Below are 19,403 nucleotides of genomic sequence, written 5' to 3' on the forward strand. Positions count from 1 at the left end.
ATTCACCATCCACATAAGAGTGACCTACATTCACATCAAACATGGGCTGATCTACCTTCTCTTTTCCTTTTTGTGATACCTGCGTACCACTATCTGCATTGCTTTGAGGAGATTCTTCTGATCTCAATCTACCTGTCCATGGCGAAGTATGTGAACCACTGCTAGAGGACACTGTAGGTCCACTAATATTTTGTGATTGCTACTGTGAATTCTAAGCAGCATTACCATTTTGTGCATCTACATCAATCATCACATTTACTGGTTTATACCAGCTACTCATCTCATCAAAAACAACATCTCTGCTCACTGTGAACTTACATGTAGAAGGGTTATAGCATCTATACCCTTTCTGCCCCTTTCTGCTGTAGAGAATAACCAATAAAGACGCACTTCTCAGCTTTTGGATCCAACTTGGACCTCAACTCATCTGGCACATGAACATAGGCAATGCAACCAAAAATTTTCAAATGAGAAATGTCTGGTTTCCTACCAGTATACATCTCCTCTTGCGTCATGCCATGTATTGCTGCAGTGGGAGTCCTGTTCATTATATAAACTGCTGTGGCAACTGCTTCATCCAAATAATAATCTGGTAGATCTTTTTCATTTAGCATGGCCCGAGATACCTCTCCAATATGCCTGTTTTTCCTTTCTACAATTCCATTTTGCTGTGGGGTATGACTGCATGAATATTGCTGCTTTATGCCATGCTCCTGCAGGAACCTTGTAAACTCATTTGAGAGGTACTCTCCCCCTCCATCTGACCTTAGGCATTTTATTTGCAGGCCTGTTTCTTTTTCAACCATAGCTTTAAAAGCTTTGAAGTGCCCAAACACTTCACTTTTCTTTTTCATAAAATACTCCCAAAGTTTTCTGCTGAAGTCATCAATAAATGTGACAAAATAGTGACACCCTCCAATAGATGCAGCTTTAGTAGTCCACACATCAGAGTGGATTAATTCCAATGGATTTTTACTCTCTTGAACATACTTAGGAAATGGTTTCCTTGCCTGTTTTCCAAATTGACAAGCTTCACACACCTTATGCATTTCTGCAACCTTGAATTTAGGCTATCCTGCAACAATATTTTGGGCCTGCATTGATTTAAGTCATTGTACATTAACATGACCAATGCGTTTATGCCAGATATCAATATCTGCAACTACACCAGTCCCATGTGCAAACATTGCTGCACTCAATTCAGGCATGTCCACATCCAGCGTAAACATCCTGCCCTTCTTCTTTCCTTTTGCTATCAAGCGACCATTATTTTTCATATCCTCAACAAAGCATCCACGAGGATTGAATCTGACCTGCAAGCCCTGCTCAACCATTTGACCAACAGAAACCAGGTTCTTGGTGATGTTCGGGACATGAAATACATCAGACAAGTATTTCTTTTTCCCATCCTGCATAGACAAAGGAATTTTGCCAATCTGCACAGCCAATCTGCACAATAGAATGTGCAGTATCATCACCAGTCTCCACAAATCTTGGTTTTTCCATTTTCGTTGCATGTTGCATCCATTCAGCATGACCTGTCATGTGGTTTGATGCACCTGAGTCAACATACCACACATCATTGCTTTCTTCTGCACTTGTCACAGAATTTGTCATATGCTGTACCATAAACAAATGCTCATTTCTGTCATCACCCTGTCTACTAGAGGATGCATAATTGCCTTGCTGCAATTTTCCATTCATAATGTCATTCTGCTTTTTGTAGCAGTCTTTAGCCATATGCCCCATTTTACCACAGTAGTAGCATTCAACATTACGGTTTGCATTTTGGCCTCTCTGCCATCCACCACGACCTCTTTGGCTTCCCCTGCCTCTAGAGTTACCACGTCCTCCTGCATAGGACTGGTTTTCTTGAGTTTGTTGCATATTCTGATTTCTACCACGGCCTCCAGATCGGCCTCCTCTACCTCTGCCTCTACCCCTTCTAGCATTTGAGTAGAAGACAGTTTCTTTTGAGGTTCCTCCTAAAGAAGATGCACCACCATTTCTCTGCTCTTCAGAAATTAGAGGAGCAATCAACTCCTCAAAATCAGGAAATTTTTCATGGATGGCAATGGATGTCGGGAACTATGCATAATCCTTTCCTAGACCATTCAAGGTCACAGAGACTAAATCGTCATCATCTACTGGCGACCCAATGGAAGCAAGTGCATCCGCAATTTTCTTCACCTTCATGTGGTATTCATTGATGCTCATATTTTCTCTCTACATATTGTGCAGCTCTTGCTTGGGCTGCATTTTCCTGGCCTACATATTTGTGTTGTACATTTTAGCCAAAATATCCCATGCCACCTTTGGCGTACTTGCATCCTGAATATGCACAATCATTGAATCTGAAATACTGATAGACAGCCAGTACATAACTTTTCTGTCTCTCTCATGCCATCCTTTAAATGCCTGCATTTCCTGTTGATTGGGAACATTAGGAAGAACTGGTTCTTCTTCATTTCCTGTAATGAACTCCGAGTAGCCTTTTCCCATAAGAAAATTCGTCATTCTAAACTTCCATGCTTGGAAGTTGTTCTTGTCAAGCTTTTCAGTGACAATCTGTGAAAGAGAATCAGACGCCATTACAAAACACTGCAAAATATTCTGTCACTACAAAAAACACAGCTTCTGCCTCACAAGGGCAAATCTGCAAACCTGATGAAAGTGGTTTTTGACCACACAGTCACTTCCTAGTGACAATTTTGCATCAATAGGCAATAAGGATGAATCTACAACTCCCAATATCTCTGCGCACAGGCATACGATGCAATTTCTGCGGCAACTTTTCACCGACCTGCAGAACAGTGGTCGCATAGCAAAAACAGGGCCTTTTTTTGAGTGCCTGCGGAGAACTTCTGCCTCTAAAACGGGCCCCGAAATGACCTCGAATCAAAAAAAAAAAGTCACCATGGGCTTCGCCCTTGCCTGCAGCATATAATGCCCTCTCGCCACACCGCGAAGGGTGTCTCAATCTGAGACAGTGCACTCTTGCACTTCCGGCTGTGCTGCCTATAGAGATTTGCTCCCAAACTCGAAAAAGGAAAGCAACACTGGTCCTCTTACTAGGACACTGCGAACTTGGTTTGCTTTCTTGAGCTCCTTACCACGAACAAGGCTCTGATACCATGTGAAGATAGTGGGAGAGAGGGAAGGAGTCTCACTTGCAGCTTTCTCACGTACACAATGGGGGAATACACACAAAGGTGGAGGCTGAAAATAGTTTTCCTCTTCTTAGTTGTGTAAGCAAAAAGAACTCTAGTATAAAGAAATAGAAGATGTTGAGAGTTGTGGTGCCATGAGCACATGTAGAGCAAAGGTATGAGCAAAGGGTAAGCTGCCACATGGCATGGAGGACATATCCCACATGTGAGCAAGCAAAATGGATGTAAGTACCCTCACCTATAAAAGGGAGGTTCATTTGAAGTAATATAAATCAAGCACTTTGCACTATCTCAAGATTCTCTTTATGAGTCCAAGCTAATCTATCTTGGAACCTAATTGACTTGAGATACATGTCATGAGCACTCTCTTCATCATGTTTCCACATAGGTTCCATCCACCTTAGAGCATTCCATAGATCCTGAGACACACATGTTTTGTCATGGTATCAGAGCATAGGTTTAGCTCTCCTAGTTTAGCTCATTAGAAGTTCACTAGGATTGCTCCCATTCCTAGATTAGTTGTAGGCATGTCTTAGGAGCTCGTGTTTCCGTCATTGCTTTGAGATGTTTCTGTCATTCCTTATGAGAGAGAGAGAGAAAGAGTTCCTTTTAGAGATCTATTTTGTGAGATAGATTTGTGAGGAGTTCTTCTTCTTCTTCTTCTTCTTAGAGAGAGCTTGTGAGAAAGAGAGTCTTTGTTTATTCAGTTTGTTGAGAGCTTTGCTACCTCGACCAAGCTGCTTCAATCCCAAGTGCCCTTCGAACAATTCGTCCAGCTGGCCAAGCCTCCGCACAACTCAATGGCCATCTTTTCTTTGCTTCACAAAGCCTATGCCGACTAGCTCCAAGCTTCTATTCAACAACTCCTTCTAACGGCCTTCCTGCAAAGCAAAGGTAGACTAGAGCATTACCGCGTCAAGCAACGCACAACGCCATCCATGAGCAATGCTACCCAAGCATCTCCAAGAACCGCTCTTCACAAAGACAGCTCCTTCAGCCAACTACAACGCCCACAACTCATATACAACCTCGTCAGCGACTCCAAAGCTCCATCGACAGCCTACGAATCCACGCTCCTTCAAGCCTAAATGCAGTTGGCCCTTCTGCCACCCTTCTGCCAGCGGCTCTACAAACTACGACCCAACGAGCCTTCGACCAGCCTTCCCACTGTGTTGCGCTAGAGAACCTTCGACTCCCATAAAGCTCCTTTCAATGCCCAGCACCGTCAGCAGCGAGACAACAAGCAGCGATTGTATAGCGACCAGTCTTCAAGCCTCCAAGCCTCAAGCAGACGGTTGCCTCCTACTCGCAGCCCACGACTCCAACAACAGGCACATCTCTACGTCGCCACATCCTTCACGGAAGTCGCTACTTGTGCCTTCTGTCCAGCATAGCTCTTGGGCAATTCAAAGAAATTTTTTGTGCGCAAAGAAATGGAGACGTGACTTGTATTGCCTCATATAGTTCGCAAAACTTCAAAATTCTGATGAAAAAGATTGCTACTGCTTCAGCTGAATTAGCTGCTGTTGCTGCGCATCACTCAGCAGGCAAGCTGAGGGGACGCTCTCATGCGAGATGTAAAAGGCATGCTGAGGAGAGACGCTCTGGAAAATAGCTTTCTCGCACCATCCGAGACGCTCTAGCCGGCCACTGCAATGCCTTCTTCACCTTATTTTTCTGGACTATCTGAGGAAGACAACACCACGTGGCAGATAAGGCCACGTGGCTAATACAACCGTGGTTAGTAATGCTTGGTTAGCCACACTCAAGAATTAGACCTTAGGACACGTGGCAGATAAGACTTCACTCTAGTAAGGTCAATCATAGCCATGGTTACGTTATAGGGTTAGTTAAAGTGCCACATCAGCAAGTGCCACCTAAGCACCCAGCACCCTTGCTAAGCACAGTCTTGCAAGCTGCATGTGAACAGCCTCTGCCACATCATCAAGGCTTCCTCTTCTTCACAGAAACTTTGAGAAGCCGTAACTTGCAATCCAAGAAGAATTTGGACACGCTCCAAAAAGGAAAAGTGATCGCCTTTTCGAGCTCTACGCGTCTGTCTAATCAGAATCATTGTATGCAATTAGACACTGCCAATATTGAAAGAATTCAATTGGTAAGACCTTTGCAACCATTGGAAAAGCAAAGCATGAATGCAAACATTGATGTAAAAAGCAAGCCGAAAGCACAAGTGCATGAGATGACCATAGCAGAAAGCATGGCATCCACACATAAAGCATCAAGGCACATGGAAGAACAAAGCATCATGCATGAAACTACACCAAGCAAAACGCCATCGTCATCAAGCCATGAGCCAAAAGGTGACATTAATGGAATGTATTGAAAAGCAAAAAACCTTGCCAACCTTGCCTATTATGTTTGTAATCAAACCTGACCACCTGAGAGTAGCTATGAAAGCACCCAACCAGGGGAGGTATTGACATGTAAACCACACTTGACCACCTTAAGTAGCATGCATGCACTAAGGGGAGGTGATGGATTTGTAACTCACATCTGACCACCTTGCAGTAGCCAAAGGATTATGGCACCAAGGGGAGGTGTTGAGAGTTGTGGTGCCATGAGCACATGTAGAGCAAAGGTATGAGTAAAGGGTAAGCTGCCACATGGCATGGAGGACATATCCCACATGTGAGCAAGCAAAATGGATGTAAGTACCCTCACCTATAAAAGGGAGGTTCATTTGAAGTAATATAAATCAAGCACTTTGCACTATCTTAAGATTCTCTTTATGAGTCCAAGCTAAAGACTATCTTGGAACCTAATTGACTTGAGATACATGTCATGAGCACTCTCTTCATCATGTTTTCACATAGGTTCCATCCACCTTAGAGCATTCCATAGATCCTGAGACACACATGTTTTGTCAGAAGAACCCTATATGTGGGTCTCAAACCAAACTCAACTAACTAAGGTGGCATACTAACTGAGCCACGAACTAGTGTAGATAAGGATAGCTGTCATCCAGCTATTATTCATGGGCGGTGTACCAACCGCATCTATAGCTAACAAGTCGATGACATAAATGCACAAAAGTCACCCTGGCATATCGCGAGTGGAGTTCGATATCTCAACACTCTCCCCCTCCATGTGGCCTTAGGCATTTTATTTGCAGGCCTGTTTCTTTTTCAACCATAGCTTTGAAAGCTTTGAAGTGCCCAAACACTTCACTTTTCTTTTTCATAAAATACACCCAAAGTTTTCTGCTGAAGTCATCAATAAATGTGACAAAATAGTGATAGCCACCAATAGATGCAGCTTTAGTAGTCCACACATTAGAGTGGATTAATTCCAATGGCTTTTTACTCTCTTGAACATGCCTAGGAAAAGGTTTCCTTGCCTGTTTCCCAAATTGGCAGGCTTCACAAACCTTGTGCATTTCTGTAACCTTGAATTTAGGCAATCCTGCAACAATATTTTGGGCTTGCATTGATTTAAGTCACTGTATATTAACATGACCAATGCGTTTGTGCCAGATATTAATATCTGCAACTACACTGGTCCCATGTGCAAACATTGCTGCACTCAATTCAGGCATGTCTACATCCAACGTAAACATCCTGCCCTTCTTCTTTCCTTTTGCTATCAAGCGACCATTATTTTTCATATCCTCAACAAAGCATCCATGAGGATTAAATTTGACCTGCAAGCCCTGCTCAACCATCTGACCAATAGAAACCAGGTTCTTGGTGATGTTCGGGACATGAAATACATCAGACAAGTATATCTTTTTCCCATCCTCCATAGACAAAAGAATTTTGCCAATCTGCACAATAGGATGTGCAGTATCATCACCAGTCTCCACAAATCCTGGTTTTTCCATTTTAATTGCATCTTGCATCCATTCAGCATGACCTGTTATGTGGTTTGATGCACCTGAGTCAACATACCACACATCATTGCTTTCTTCTGCACTTGTCACAGAATTTGTCATATCCTGCACCATAAACAAATGCTCATTTCTACCATCACCCTGTCTACTAGAGGATGCATAATTGCCTTGCTGCAATTTTCCATTCATAATGTCATTCTGCTTTTTGTAGCAATCTTTAGCCATATGCCCCATTTTACCATAGTAGTAGCATTCAACATTGCTATTTGCATTTTGGCCTCTCTGCCATCCACCATGACCTCTTTGGCTCCCCCTGCCTCTAGAGTTACCATGTCCTCCTACATAGGACTCGTTTTCTTGCATTTGCTGCATATTCTGATTTCTACCACGGCCTCCAGATCAGCCTCCTCTACCTCTGCCTCTACCTCTGCCAGCATTTGAGTAGAAGACAGTTTCTTTCGAAGTTCCTGCTGAAGAAGATGCACCACCATTTCTCTGCTCTTCAGAAATTAGAAGAGCAATCAACTCCTCAAAATCAGGAAATTTTTCACGGATGGAAATGGATGTCTGGAACTATGCATAATCCTTTCCTAGACCATTCAAGGTCACAGAAACTAAATCGTCATCATCCATTGGCGACCCAATGGAAGCAAGTGCATCTGCAATTTTCTTCACCTTCATGTGGTAGTCATTGATGCTCATATTTTCTCTCTGCACATTGTGCAGCTCCTGCTTGAGCTACATTTTCCTGGCTTGCGTATTTGTGCTGTACATTTTTGCCAAAGTATCCCATGCCTCCTTTGGCATACTTGCATCCTGAATATGCACAATCATGGAGTTCCAAATACTAATAAACAGCCAGTACATAACTTTCCTGGCTCTCTCATGCCATCCTTTGAATGCCTGCATTTCCTGTTGATTGGGAACATTAGGAAGAACAGGTTCTTCTTCATTTCCTGTAATGAACTCCCAATAGCCTTTTCCCATCAAGAAATTTGTCATTCTAAACTTCCATGCCTCAAAGTTGTTCTTGTCAAGCTTTTCAGTGACAATCTGTGAAAGAGAATCAGATGCCATTATAGAACATTGCAAAATATTCTGTCACTGCAAAAAACACAGCTTTTGCCTCACACGGGCAGATCTACAAAATTGACGAAAGTGGTATTTCACCACACAGTCACTTCCTAGTGACGATTTTGCATCAATAGGCAACAAGCATGAATTTGCAACTCCCAATGTCTCAGTGCACATGCATACGATGCAATTTCTGCGGCAACTTTTCACCGACCTGCAGAACAGTGGTCGTCATTCTAAACTTCCATGCCTGGAAGTTGTTCTTGTCAAGCTTTTCAATGACAATCTGTGAAAGAGAATCATATGCCATTACAGAACACTGCAAAATATTTTGTCATTGCAAAAAACATAGCTTTTGCCTCACACGGGCAGATCTGCAAAACTAACGAAAGTGGTATTTCACCACATAGTCACTTCCTAGTGACGATTTTGCATCAACAGGCAACAAGCATGAATCTGCAACTCCCAATGTCTCTGCGCACAGGCATACGATGCAATTTCGGCAGCAACTTTTCGTCGACCTGCAAAACCGTGGTCACACAGCAAAAACAGGGCCTTTTTTTGAGTGCGTGCAGAGAACTTCTGCCTCCAAAACGGGCCCCGAAATGACCTCGAATCAGAAAAATAAAGTCACCATAGAAATGACCTCTCCCGCAGCATATAATTCCCTCTCGCCACACCGCGAAGGGCATCTCAATCTAAGACAGTGCACTCTTGCACTTCCGGCTATGCTACCTGCAGAGATTTGCTCCCAAACTCGAAAAAGGAAAGCAACACTGGTCCTCTTACCAGGACACTGCGAACTTGGTTTGCTTTCTTGAGCTCCTTACCACGAACAAGGCTCTGATACCATGTGAAGATAGTGGGGGAGAGGGAAGGAGTCTCACTTGAGGCTTTCGCACATGCACAATGGGGGAATACACACAAAGGTGGAGGCTAAAAACAGTTTTCCTCTTCTTAGTTGTGAAAGCCAAAAGAACTCAAGTACAAATAAATAGAAGAACCCTATATGTGGGTCTCAAACCAAACTCAACTAACTAAGGTGGCATACAAACTGAGCCACGAACTAGTGTAGATAAGGATAGCTGTCATCCAGCTATTTTTCGTGGGTGGTGTACCAACCGCATCTGTAGCTAACAAGTTGGTGACATAAATGCACAACGGTCACCCTGGCATATCGCGAGTGGAGCTCGATATCTCAACATGCCTTTGTGAATATGTTAGCTACTTGATCCTTTGTGTTGACATAAACTAGATCAATAAAACTTACTAGAATCTTCTCCTGCACATAGTGATAATGCACCTCAATGTGCTTTGTTCTAGCATGAAAGACTAGGTTATTTGTCAAGTGTATACTGCTCATGTTTTCACAATAAATGACAAGTGGCCCATCTATAGACTGATGCATATCATAAAGTAGCTTACGCAACCAAGCTACCTCACATGTAGCCATTGCTGCACCCCTGTACATAGCCTCTATGCTCGACAAGGCTACTGTAGGCTATTTCTTACTACTCCAAGTGACTACAGCACTCCCAAAGAAGAATACATATCCATTGGTAGATCGTCTATCAAAAATACTACCAACCCAATCAGCATCAGTGTATCCATGCAACTGTATCTGAAACCCAGTCTCATAAAATATTCCATACTGTAATGTGGACTTCACATACCTCAGTATGCATCTAGCTGCATCCAAATGCAGTTTCCTTGGAGCCTGCATAAACTGACTTTCCAACCCAACATAATAGCTCAAATCTAGCCTGGTAATAGTCATATAAATTAGACTTCCTACTATGCATCTGTACATAGTAGGGTCTTTCAGAAGCTCACCTACATCTACGCTCAACTTCACATTCTGCTCCAAAGGAAGTGAAATAGGCTTACAGCCTGTCATCCCATATTTGGACAGCATGTCCAATCCACACTGCCTCTGCAAGATCCATATCCCACTTGTGGATCTAATCACCTCAATGCCCAAGAAGTAATGTAGCTCTCCCAAATCATTCATCTCAAACCTCGGGGGGGTCACTCATCATATGTAACCCTATCACGTGAGTTCAACAGAAGGATATTTTTTATTTCTAAAATTTACAGAAATAAATATACATAAGGGACTATTTAAAACAGTTTTGGAAAAAATTTACAGATTTGTATAGAAAAGGGGTACATTTTATTAATGAAAAAATTTACAGATAAGGGATTTTAAATATAGGCCTTGAACGCACGTGATATAGAGGGTTTATACATAGTGACCCCCCTGAGTCTCAAACTTCTACTTCAATAGCATTTTCACATGAAGGATGTCTTCATCACTATCACCTGTGATGGTCAAATCATCAACATAAATGACAAGTAGCATAATGCCTTTCTCTGTTTTTCTCACATAAAGTGAGAAATCTACCTTGGAAATCTGAAAGCCAATAGTGACAAGATACTGTCCTATCTTGTTAGACCATGCTCTGGGTGCTTGCTTCAAGCCATACAAGGCTTTCTTTAACCCTTAGGGGGGTCACTATGTATAAAACCTCTATATCACGTGCATTCAAGGCCTATATTTAAATTCCCTTATCTGTAAAATTTTTCATTAATAAAATGTACCCCTTTTCTATACAAATCTGTAAATTTTTTCCAAAACTATTTTAAATAGTCCCTTATGTATATTTATTTCTGTAAATTTTAGAAATAAAAAATATCCTTCTGTTGAACTCACGTGATAGGGTTACATATGATGAGCAACCCCCCCGAGCTTTAACCTGCAAACACAGCGTGAACATAACGTAGTGGGTGCTCCATATAGACATCTTCTTGCAAATCCCCATGCGAGAAAGCATTCTTTACACCCATCTGATGTAACGACCATCCCTTGGATGCAGCCATAGCAATGAGTGCTCTTATAGTGGCCATCCTTGCAACCGGACTGAATGTTTCTTCATAATCAATGCCATATGTTTGTGCATACACCTTGACAACTAATCTTGCCTTGTATTTGTTCATAGAACCATCTGCATTGTGCTTCACCTTATAAACCCACTTACAGCCAATTGCATTCTTGTCTTTAGGCAAAGGCACCAATTCCCATGTAGCATTTGTTGAGATATCGAGCTCCACTCATGATATGCCAGGGTGACCATTGTGCATTTATGTCACCGACTTGTTAGCTACTGATGCGGTTGGTACACCACCCATGAATAATAGCTGGATGACAGCTATCTTTATCTACACTAGTTCGTGGCTCAGTTAGTATGCCACCTTAGTTAGTTGAGTTTGGTTTGAGACCCACATATAGGGTTCTTCTATTTCTTTGTACTAGAGTTCTTTTGGCTTTCACAACTAAGAAGAGGAAAACTGTTTTCAGCTTCCACCTTTGTGTGTATTCCCCCATTGTGCATGTGCAAAAGCCTCAAGTGAGACTCCTTCCCTCTCCCCCACTATCTTCACATGGTATTAGAGCCTTGTTCGTGGTAAGGAGCTCAAGAAAGCAAACCAAGTTCACAGTGTCCTGGTAAGAGGACCAGTGTTGCATTTCTTTTTCGAGTTTGGGAGCAAATCTCTGCAAGTAGCACAGCCAAAAGTGCAAGAGTGCACTGTCTCAGATTGAGACACCCTTCGCTATGTGGCGAGAGGGCATTATATGATTCGAGGTCATTTCGAGGCCCGTTTTGGAGGCGGAAGTTCTCCGCAGGCACTCAAAAAAAGGCCTTGTTTTTGCTATGCGACCACTGTTCTGCAGGTCGGTGAAAAGTTGCCGCAGAAATTGCAGCGTATGCATGTGCACTGAGACATTGGGAGTTGCAAATTCATGCTTGTTGCCTATTGATGCAAAATCGTCACTAGGAAGTGACTGTGTGGTGAAATACCACTTTCGTCAATTTTGTAGATCTGCCCGTGTGAGGCAAAAGCTGTGTTTTTTGCAGTGACAGAATATTTTGCAATGTTCTGTAATGGCATCTGATTCTCTTTCACAAATTGTCACTGAAAAGATTGACAAGAACAACTTTGAGGCATGGAAGTTTAGAATGACGAATTTCTTGATGGGAAAAGGCTATTGGGAGTTCATTACAGAAAATGAAGAAGAACCTATTCTTCCTAATGTTCCCAATCAACAGGAAATGCAGGCATTCAAAGGATGGCATGAGAGAGCCAGGAAAGTTATATACTGTCTATCTATCAGTATTTCGGACTCCATGATTGTGCATATTCAGGATGCAAGTATGCCAAAGGAGGCATGGGATACTTTGGCAAAAATGTACAGCACAAATACGCAAGCCAGGAAAATGTAGCTCAAGCAGGAGCTGCACAATGTGCAGAGAGAAAATATGAGCATCAATGACTACCACATGAAGGTGAAGAAAATTGCGGATGCACTTGCTTCCATTGGGTCGCCAGTGGATGATGACGATTTAGTTTCTGTGACCTTGAATGGTCTAGGAAAGGATTATGCATAGTTCCAGACATCCATTTCCATCCGTGAAAAATTTCCTGATTTTGAGGAGTTGATTGCTCTTCTAATTTCTGAAGAGCAGAGAAATGGTGGTGCATCTTCTTCAACAGGAACTTCGAAAGAAACTGTCTTCTACTCAAATGCTGGCAGAGGTAGAGGCAGAGGTAGAGGAGGCTGATCTGTAAGCCGTGGTAGAAATCAGAATGTGCAGCAAATTCAAGAAAACCAGTCCTATGCAGGAGGACGTGGTAACTCTAGAGGCAGGGGGAGCCAAAGAGGTCATGGTGGATGGCAGAGAGGCCAAAATGCTAACAGCAATGTTGAATGCTACTACTATGGTAAAATGGGGCATATGGCTAAAGACTGCTACAAAAAGCAGAATGACATTATGAATGGAAAATTGCAGCAAGCCAATTATGCATCCTCTAGTAGACAGGGTGATGACAAGAATGAGCATTTGTTTATGGTGCAGCATATGACAAATTCTGTGACAACTGCACAAGAAAGCAATATTGTGTGGTATGTTGACTCAGGTGCGTCAAACCACATGACAAGTCATGCTGAATGGATGCAAGATGCAATTAAAATGGAAAAACCAGGATTTGTGGAGACTGGTGATGATACTGCACATCCTATTGTGCAGATTGGCAAAATTCCTTTGTCTATGCAGGATGGGAAAAAGATATACTTGTCTGATGTATTTCATGTCCCGAACATCACCAAGAACCTGGTTTCTGTTGGTCAGATGGTTGAGCAGGGCTTGCAGGTCAAATTTAATCCTCATGGATGCTTTGTTGAGGATATGAAAAATAATGGTCGCTTGATAGCAAAAGGAAAGAAGAAGGGCAGGATGTTTACACTGGATGCGGACATGCCTGAATTGAGTGCAGCAATGTTTGCACATGGGACCGGTGTAGTTGCAGATATTAATATCTGGCACAAACGCATTGGTCATGTTAATATACAGCGACTTAAATCAATGCAAGCCCAAAATATTGTTGCAGGATTGCCTAAATTCAAGGTTACAGAAATGCACAAGGTTTGTGAAGCCTATCAATTTGGGAAATAGGCAAGGAAACCTTTTCCTAGGCATGTTCAAGAGAGTAAAAAGCCATTGGAATTAATCCACTCTGATGTGTGGACTACTAAAGCTGCATCTATTGGAGGCTGTCACTATTTTGCCACATTTATTGATGACTTCAGTAAAAAACTTTGGGTGTATTTTATGAAAAATAAAAGTGAAGTGTTTGGGCACTTCAAAGCTTTTAAAGATATGGTTGAAAAAGAAGCAGGCCTGCAAATAAAATGCCTAAGGTCAGATGGAGGGGGAGAGTACCTCTCAAATGAGTTTGCAAGGTTTCTGCAGGAGCATGGCATAAAGCAGCAATATTCATGCAGTCATACCCCACAGCAAAATGGAATTGTAGAAAGGAAAAACAGGCATATTGGAGAGGTATCTGGGGCCATGCTAAATGAAAAAGATCTACCAGATTATTATTGGGCTGAAGCAGTTGCTACAGCAGTTTATATAATGAACAGGACTCCCACTGCAGCAATACATGGCATGACGCCAGAGGAGATGTATACTGGTAGGAAACCAGACATTTCTCACTTGAAAATTTTTGGTTGCATTGCCTATGTTCATGTGCCAGATGAGTTGAGGTCCAAGTTGGATCCAAAGGCTAAGAAGTGGGTCTTTATTGGTTATTCTCTGCAGCAGAAAGGGTATAGATGCTATAACCCTTCTACACGTAAGTTCACAGTGAGCAGAGATGTTGTTTTTGATGAGATGAACAGCTGGTATAAGCCAGTAAATGTGATGATTGATGTAGATGCACAAAATGGTAATGCTGCACAAAATTCACAGCAGCAATCACAAAATATCAGTGGACCTGCAGTGTCCTCTAGCAATGGTTCACATACTTTGCCATGGATAGGCAGATTGAGATCAGGAGAATCTCCTCAAAGCAGTGTAGATAGTGGTACACAGGTATCACGAAAAGGAAAAGAGAAGGTAGATCAGCCCATGTTTGATGTGAATGCAGGTCACTCTTGTGTGGATGGTGAATCTAGTGGCTTAGAACAGAGCATTGATGATGAGTTGGGTATTCCTTCTGTTGTTACACCTAGAGTAAGGAAGACCAGGGATGTTTTGAGAGCACCTAGAAGTGCGCCTATTTTGCGTAGGTCTACCAGGGTTAGGTATCCTATGGATAGGCTGAAATATGATGGACTTACAACCATTCACTATGCCTATATGGTCAAAGTGATACAGGAACCAGAACCCACTTCTTTTGAGCAAGCCATGGGAAATGAAAAATGGGAGAAAGCCATGGATGAAGAAATGGATGCCTTGGATGCAAATGCTACATGGGAATTGGTGCCTTTGCCTAAAGACAAGCATGCAATTGGCTGTAAGTGGGTTTATAAGATCAAGCACAATGCAGATGGTTCTGTGAATAGATACAAGGCAAGATTAGTTGTCAAGGGGTATGCACAGACATATGGCATTGATTATGAAGAAACTTTCAGCCCGGTTGCAAGGATGGCAACTGTAAGAGCAGCCATTGCTGTGGCTGCATCAAAGGGATGGTCTTTACATCAGATGGATGTAAAGAATGCCTTCTTGCATGGTGATTTGCAAGAAGAGGTCTTTATGGAGCAGCCAGCAGGTTATGTTCATGCTATTCATCCTGAGTTTGTTTGCAGGTTGAAGAAAGCCTTGCATGGCTTGAAGCAAGCACCTAGAGCATGGTCTGACAAGATAGGACAGTATCTTGTCACTATTGGCTTTCAGATTTCCAAGGCAGATTTCTCACTCTATGTGAGAAAAACAGATAAAGGGATTATGCTGCTTGTCATTTATGTTGATGATTTGATCATCACAGGTGATAGTGATGAAGATATCCTTCATGTGAAAATGCTATTGAGGCAGAAGTTTGAGATGAAGGATTTGGGAGAGCTGCATTATTTCTTGGGCATTGAGGTGATTAGATCACCAAGTGGAATACAGCTCTTGCAGAGGCAGTATGGATTGGACATGCTGTCCAAATATGGGATGACAGGCTGTAAGCCTATTTCAGTTCCTTTGGAGCAGAATGTGAAGCTGAGCACAGATGCAGGTGAGCTTTTGGAAGACCCTACTATGTACAGATGCATAGTAGGAAGTTTGATTTACATGACTATTACCAAGCCAAATTTGAGCTATGCTGTTGGGTTGGTAAGTCAGTTTATGCAGGCTCCAAGGAAACTGCATTTGGATGCAGCTAGATGCATACTCAGGTATGTGAAGTACATTGCAGTATGGACTATTTTATGAGGCTGGGGTGCAGATACAGTTGCATGGATACACTGATGCTGATTGGGCTGGTAGTATTTCTGATAGACGATCTACCAGTGGATATGTGTTCTCTTTTGGGAGTGCTGCAGTCACTTGGAGCAGCAAGAAATAGCCTATAGTTGCCTTGTCGAGCACAGAGGCTGAGTACAGGGGTGCAGCAATGGCTGCATGTGAGGTAACTTGGTTGCATAAGCTACTCTATGATATGCATCAGTCTATAGATGGGCCAGTTGTCATTTATTGTGACAACATGAGCAGTATACACTTGGCAAAGAACCCAGTAGCTCTATTCTAAGCCACTGGATTCACCATCCACATAAGAGTGACTTGCATTCACATCACCCATGGGCTGATCTACTTTCTCTTTTCCCTTTCGTGATACTTGCATACCACTATCTGCATTGCTTTGAGGAGATTCTCCTGATCTCAATCTACCTGTCCATGGTGAAGTACGTGAACCATTGCTAGAGGACACTACAAGTCCACTAATATTTTGTGATTGCTGCTGTGAATTCTGTGTAGCATTACCATTTTGTGCATCTACATCATCAATCAAATTCATTGGTTTATACCAGTTGCTCATCTCATTAGAAACATCTCTGCTCACTGTAAACTTATGAGTAGAAGGGTTATAGCATCTATACTCTTTCTATTACAGAGAATAACCAATAAAGATGCACTTCTCAGCTTTTGGATCCATCTTGAATCTCAACTCATCTGGCACATGAACATAGGCAATGCAACCAAAAACTTTCAAATGAGAAATATCTGGTTTCCTACCAGTATACCTCTCCTCTGGCGTCATGCCATGTATTGCTGCAGTGGGACTCCTGTTCATTATGTAGACCAATGTAGCAACTGCTTCAGCCCAATAATAATCTGGCTGGCCTTTTTTGTTGAGCATGGCATGAGATACCTTTCCAATTTGCCTATTTTTCCTTTCTGCAAGTCCATTTTGCTGTGGGGTATGACTGCATGAATATTGCTGCTTTTTGCCATGCTCCTGGAGGAACCTTGCAAACTCATTCAAGAGGTACTCTCCCTCTCCATTTGACCTTAGGCATTTTATTTGTAGGCCTGTTTCTTTCTCAACCATAGCTTTAAAAGATTTGGAATGCCCAAACCCTTCACTTTTCTTTTCCATAAAATACACCCAAAATTGTCTGCTGTAGTCATCAATAAAAGTGACAAAATAATGACAGCCTCCAATAGATGTAGCTTTAGTAGTCCACACATAAGAGTGGATTAATTCCAATGGCCTCTTACTTGCTTGAACATGTCTAGGTAATGGTTTTCTTGCTTGTTTCCCAAATTGATAGGCTTCACATACCTTATGCATTTCTGCAACCTTGAACTTAGGCGATCCAGCAACAATATTTTGGGCTTGCATTAATTTAAGTCATCGTACATTAACATGACCAATGCATTTATGCCAGATATCAATATCTACAACTACATTGGTCCCATGTGCAAATATTGCTACACTCAATTCAGGCATGTCTGCAAGCGACCTTTATTTTTCATATCCTCAACAAAGCATCCATGAGGATTAAATCTGACCTACAAGCCCTGCTCAATGATTTGACCAATAGAAACCAGGTTCTTAGTGATATTCGGGACATGAACTAAAATCAAACAGGTATTTCTTTTTCCCATCCTGCATAGACAAAGGAATTTTACCAATCTGCACAATAGGATGTGCAGTATCATCGCTAGTCTCCACAAATCCTGCTCTTTCCATTTTCCTTGCATGTTGCATCCATTCTGCATGACCTGTCATGTGGTTTGATGCACCTGAGTCAACATACAACACATCATGCATTCTTCTACACTTGTCACAAAATTGGTCATGTGCTGCACCATAAACAGATGCTCATTTTTGTCATCACCTTGTCTACTAGAGGATGCATAATTGCCTTGCTATAATTTTCCAGTCATGATGTCATTCTGCTTTTTATAGTAGTCTTTAACCATATGACCCATTTTACCACAGTAGTAGCATTCAACATTGTTGTTTGCACTTTGGCCTCTCTGCCATCCACCATGACCTATTTGGCTCCCCCTTCCTCTAAAATTACCACATCCTCCTCCATAGGACTGGTTTACTTGAATTTGCTGCATATTTTGGTTTTTGCCACGGCCTCCAGATCGGCCTGTTATACCTCTGCCTCTACCTCTTCCAGCATTTGAATAGAAGATAGTTTCTTTTGAAGTTCCTCCTGAAGAAGATGCACCACCATTTCTCTGCTCTTCAGAAATTAGAAGAGTAATCAACTTCCCAAAATCAAGAAAATTCTCACAGATGGCAATGGATGTCCGGAATTGTGCATAATCCTTTCCTAGACCATTCAAGGTCATAGAAACTAAATCATCATCTTCCATTGGCGACCCAATGGAAGCAAGTGCATCTGCAATCTTCTTCACCTTCATGTGGTAGTCATTGATGCTCATATTTTCTCTCTGCACATCATGCAACTCCTGCTTGAGCTGGATTTTCTTGGCTTGCGTATTTGTGCTATACATTTTTGTCAAAGTATCCCATGCCTCCTTTGGCATGCTTGCATCTTGAATATGCACAATCATAGAATCTAAAATATTGATAGACAGCAAGTACATAACTTTTTTGGCTCTCTCATGCCATCCTTTAAATGCCTGCAACTCCTGTTGATTGGGAACATTAGGAATAACTGGTTCTTGTTCAGCTCTAGTAATGAACTCAAGCTTTTTAGTGACTATCTATGAAAGAGCATTAGACGCCATTACAAAACACTACAAAAATATTCTGTCACTGCAAAAAACACAACTTCTGCCTCACAAGGGCGAATCTACAAAACTGATGAAAGTGGTATTTGACCACATAGTCACTTCCTAGTGACGATTTTGCATCAACATGCATTAAGAATGATTCTGTCAATCCCAATATCTCTGTGCACAGGCATACAATGCAATTTCTGTGGCAACTTTTCACTAACCTGCGGAATAGTGGTCGCACAGCAAAAACAGGGCACTTTTCTGAGTGCCTACGGAGAACTTCTACCACCAAAACGGGCCCCAAAATGGCCTCGCCTGTAGCATATACTGCCCTCTTGCCACACCGCGAAGGGCGTCCCAATCTGAGACAGTGCACTCTTGCACTTTCTAGCTATGCTACCTGCAGAGATTTGCTCCCAAACTCAAAAAAGAAAGCAACATTGATCCTCTTACCAAGACACCACGAACTTGGTTTGCTTTCTTGAGCTCCTTACCATGAACTTGGCTTTGATACCATGTGAAGAGAGTGGGAGAGAAGTAAGGAGTCTCACTTGCAACTTTCTCACATACACAATGGGGGAATACACACAAAGGTGGAGGCTGAAAACAATTTTCCTCTTCTTAGTTGTGAAAGCCAAAAGAACTCTCTCTAAGTACAAAAGGAATAGGTGAACCCTATATGTGGGTCTCAAACCAAACTTAGCTAAGCTAGGTGGCAAACTAACTGAGCCACTAACTAGAGTACATAAAGATAGCTGTCATCCAACTATTATT

Source organism: Dipteris shenzhenensis, chromosome 2 (genome assembly GCF_047967505.1).
Source record: "Dipteris shenzhenensis isolate YYH24624 ecotype China chromosome 2, Dip_SZ_1.0, whole genome shotgun sequence".
Lineage (NCBI taxonomy): Eukaryota > Viridiplantae > Streptophyta > Polypodiopsida > Gleicheniales > Dipteridaceae > Dipteris > Dipteris shenzhenensis.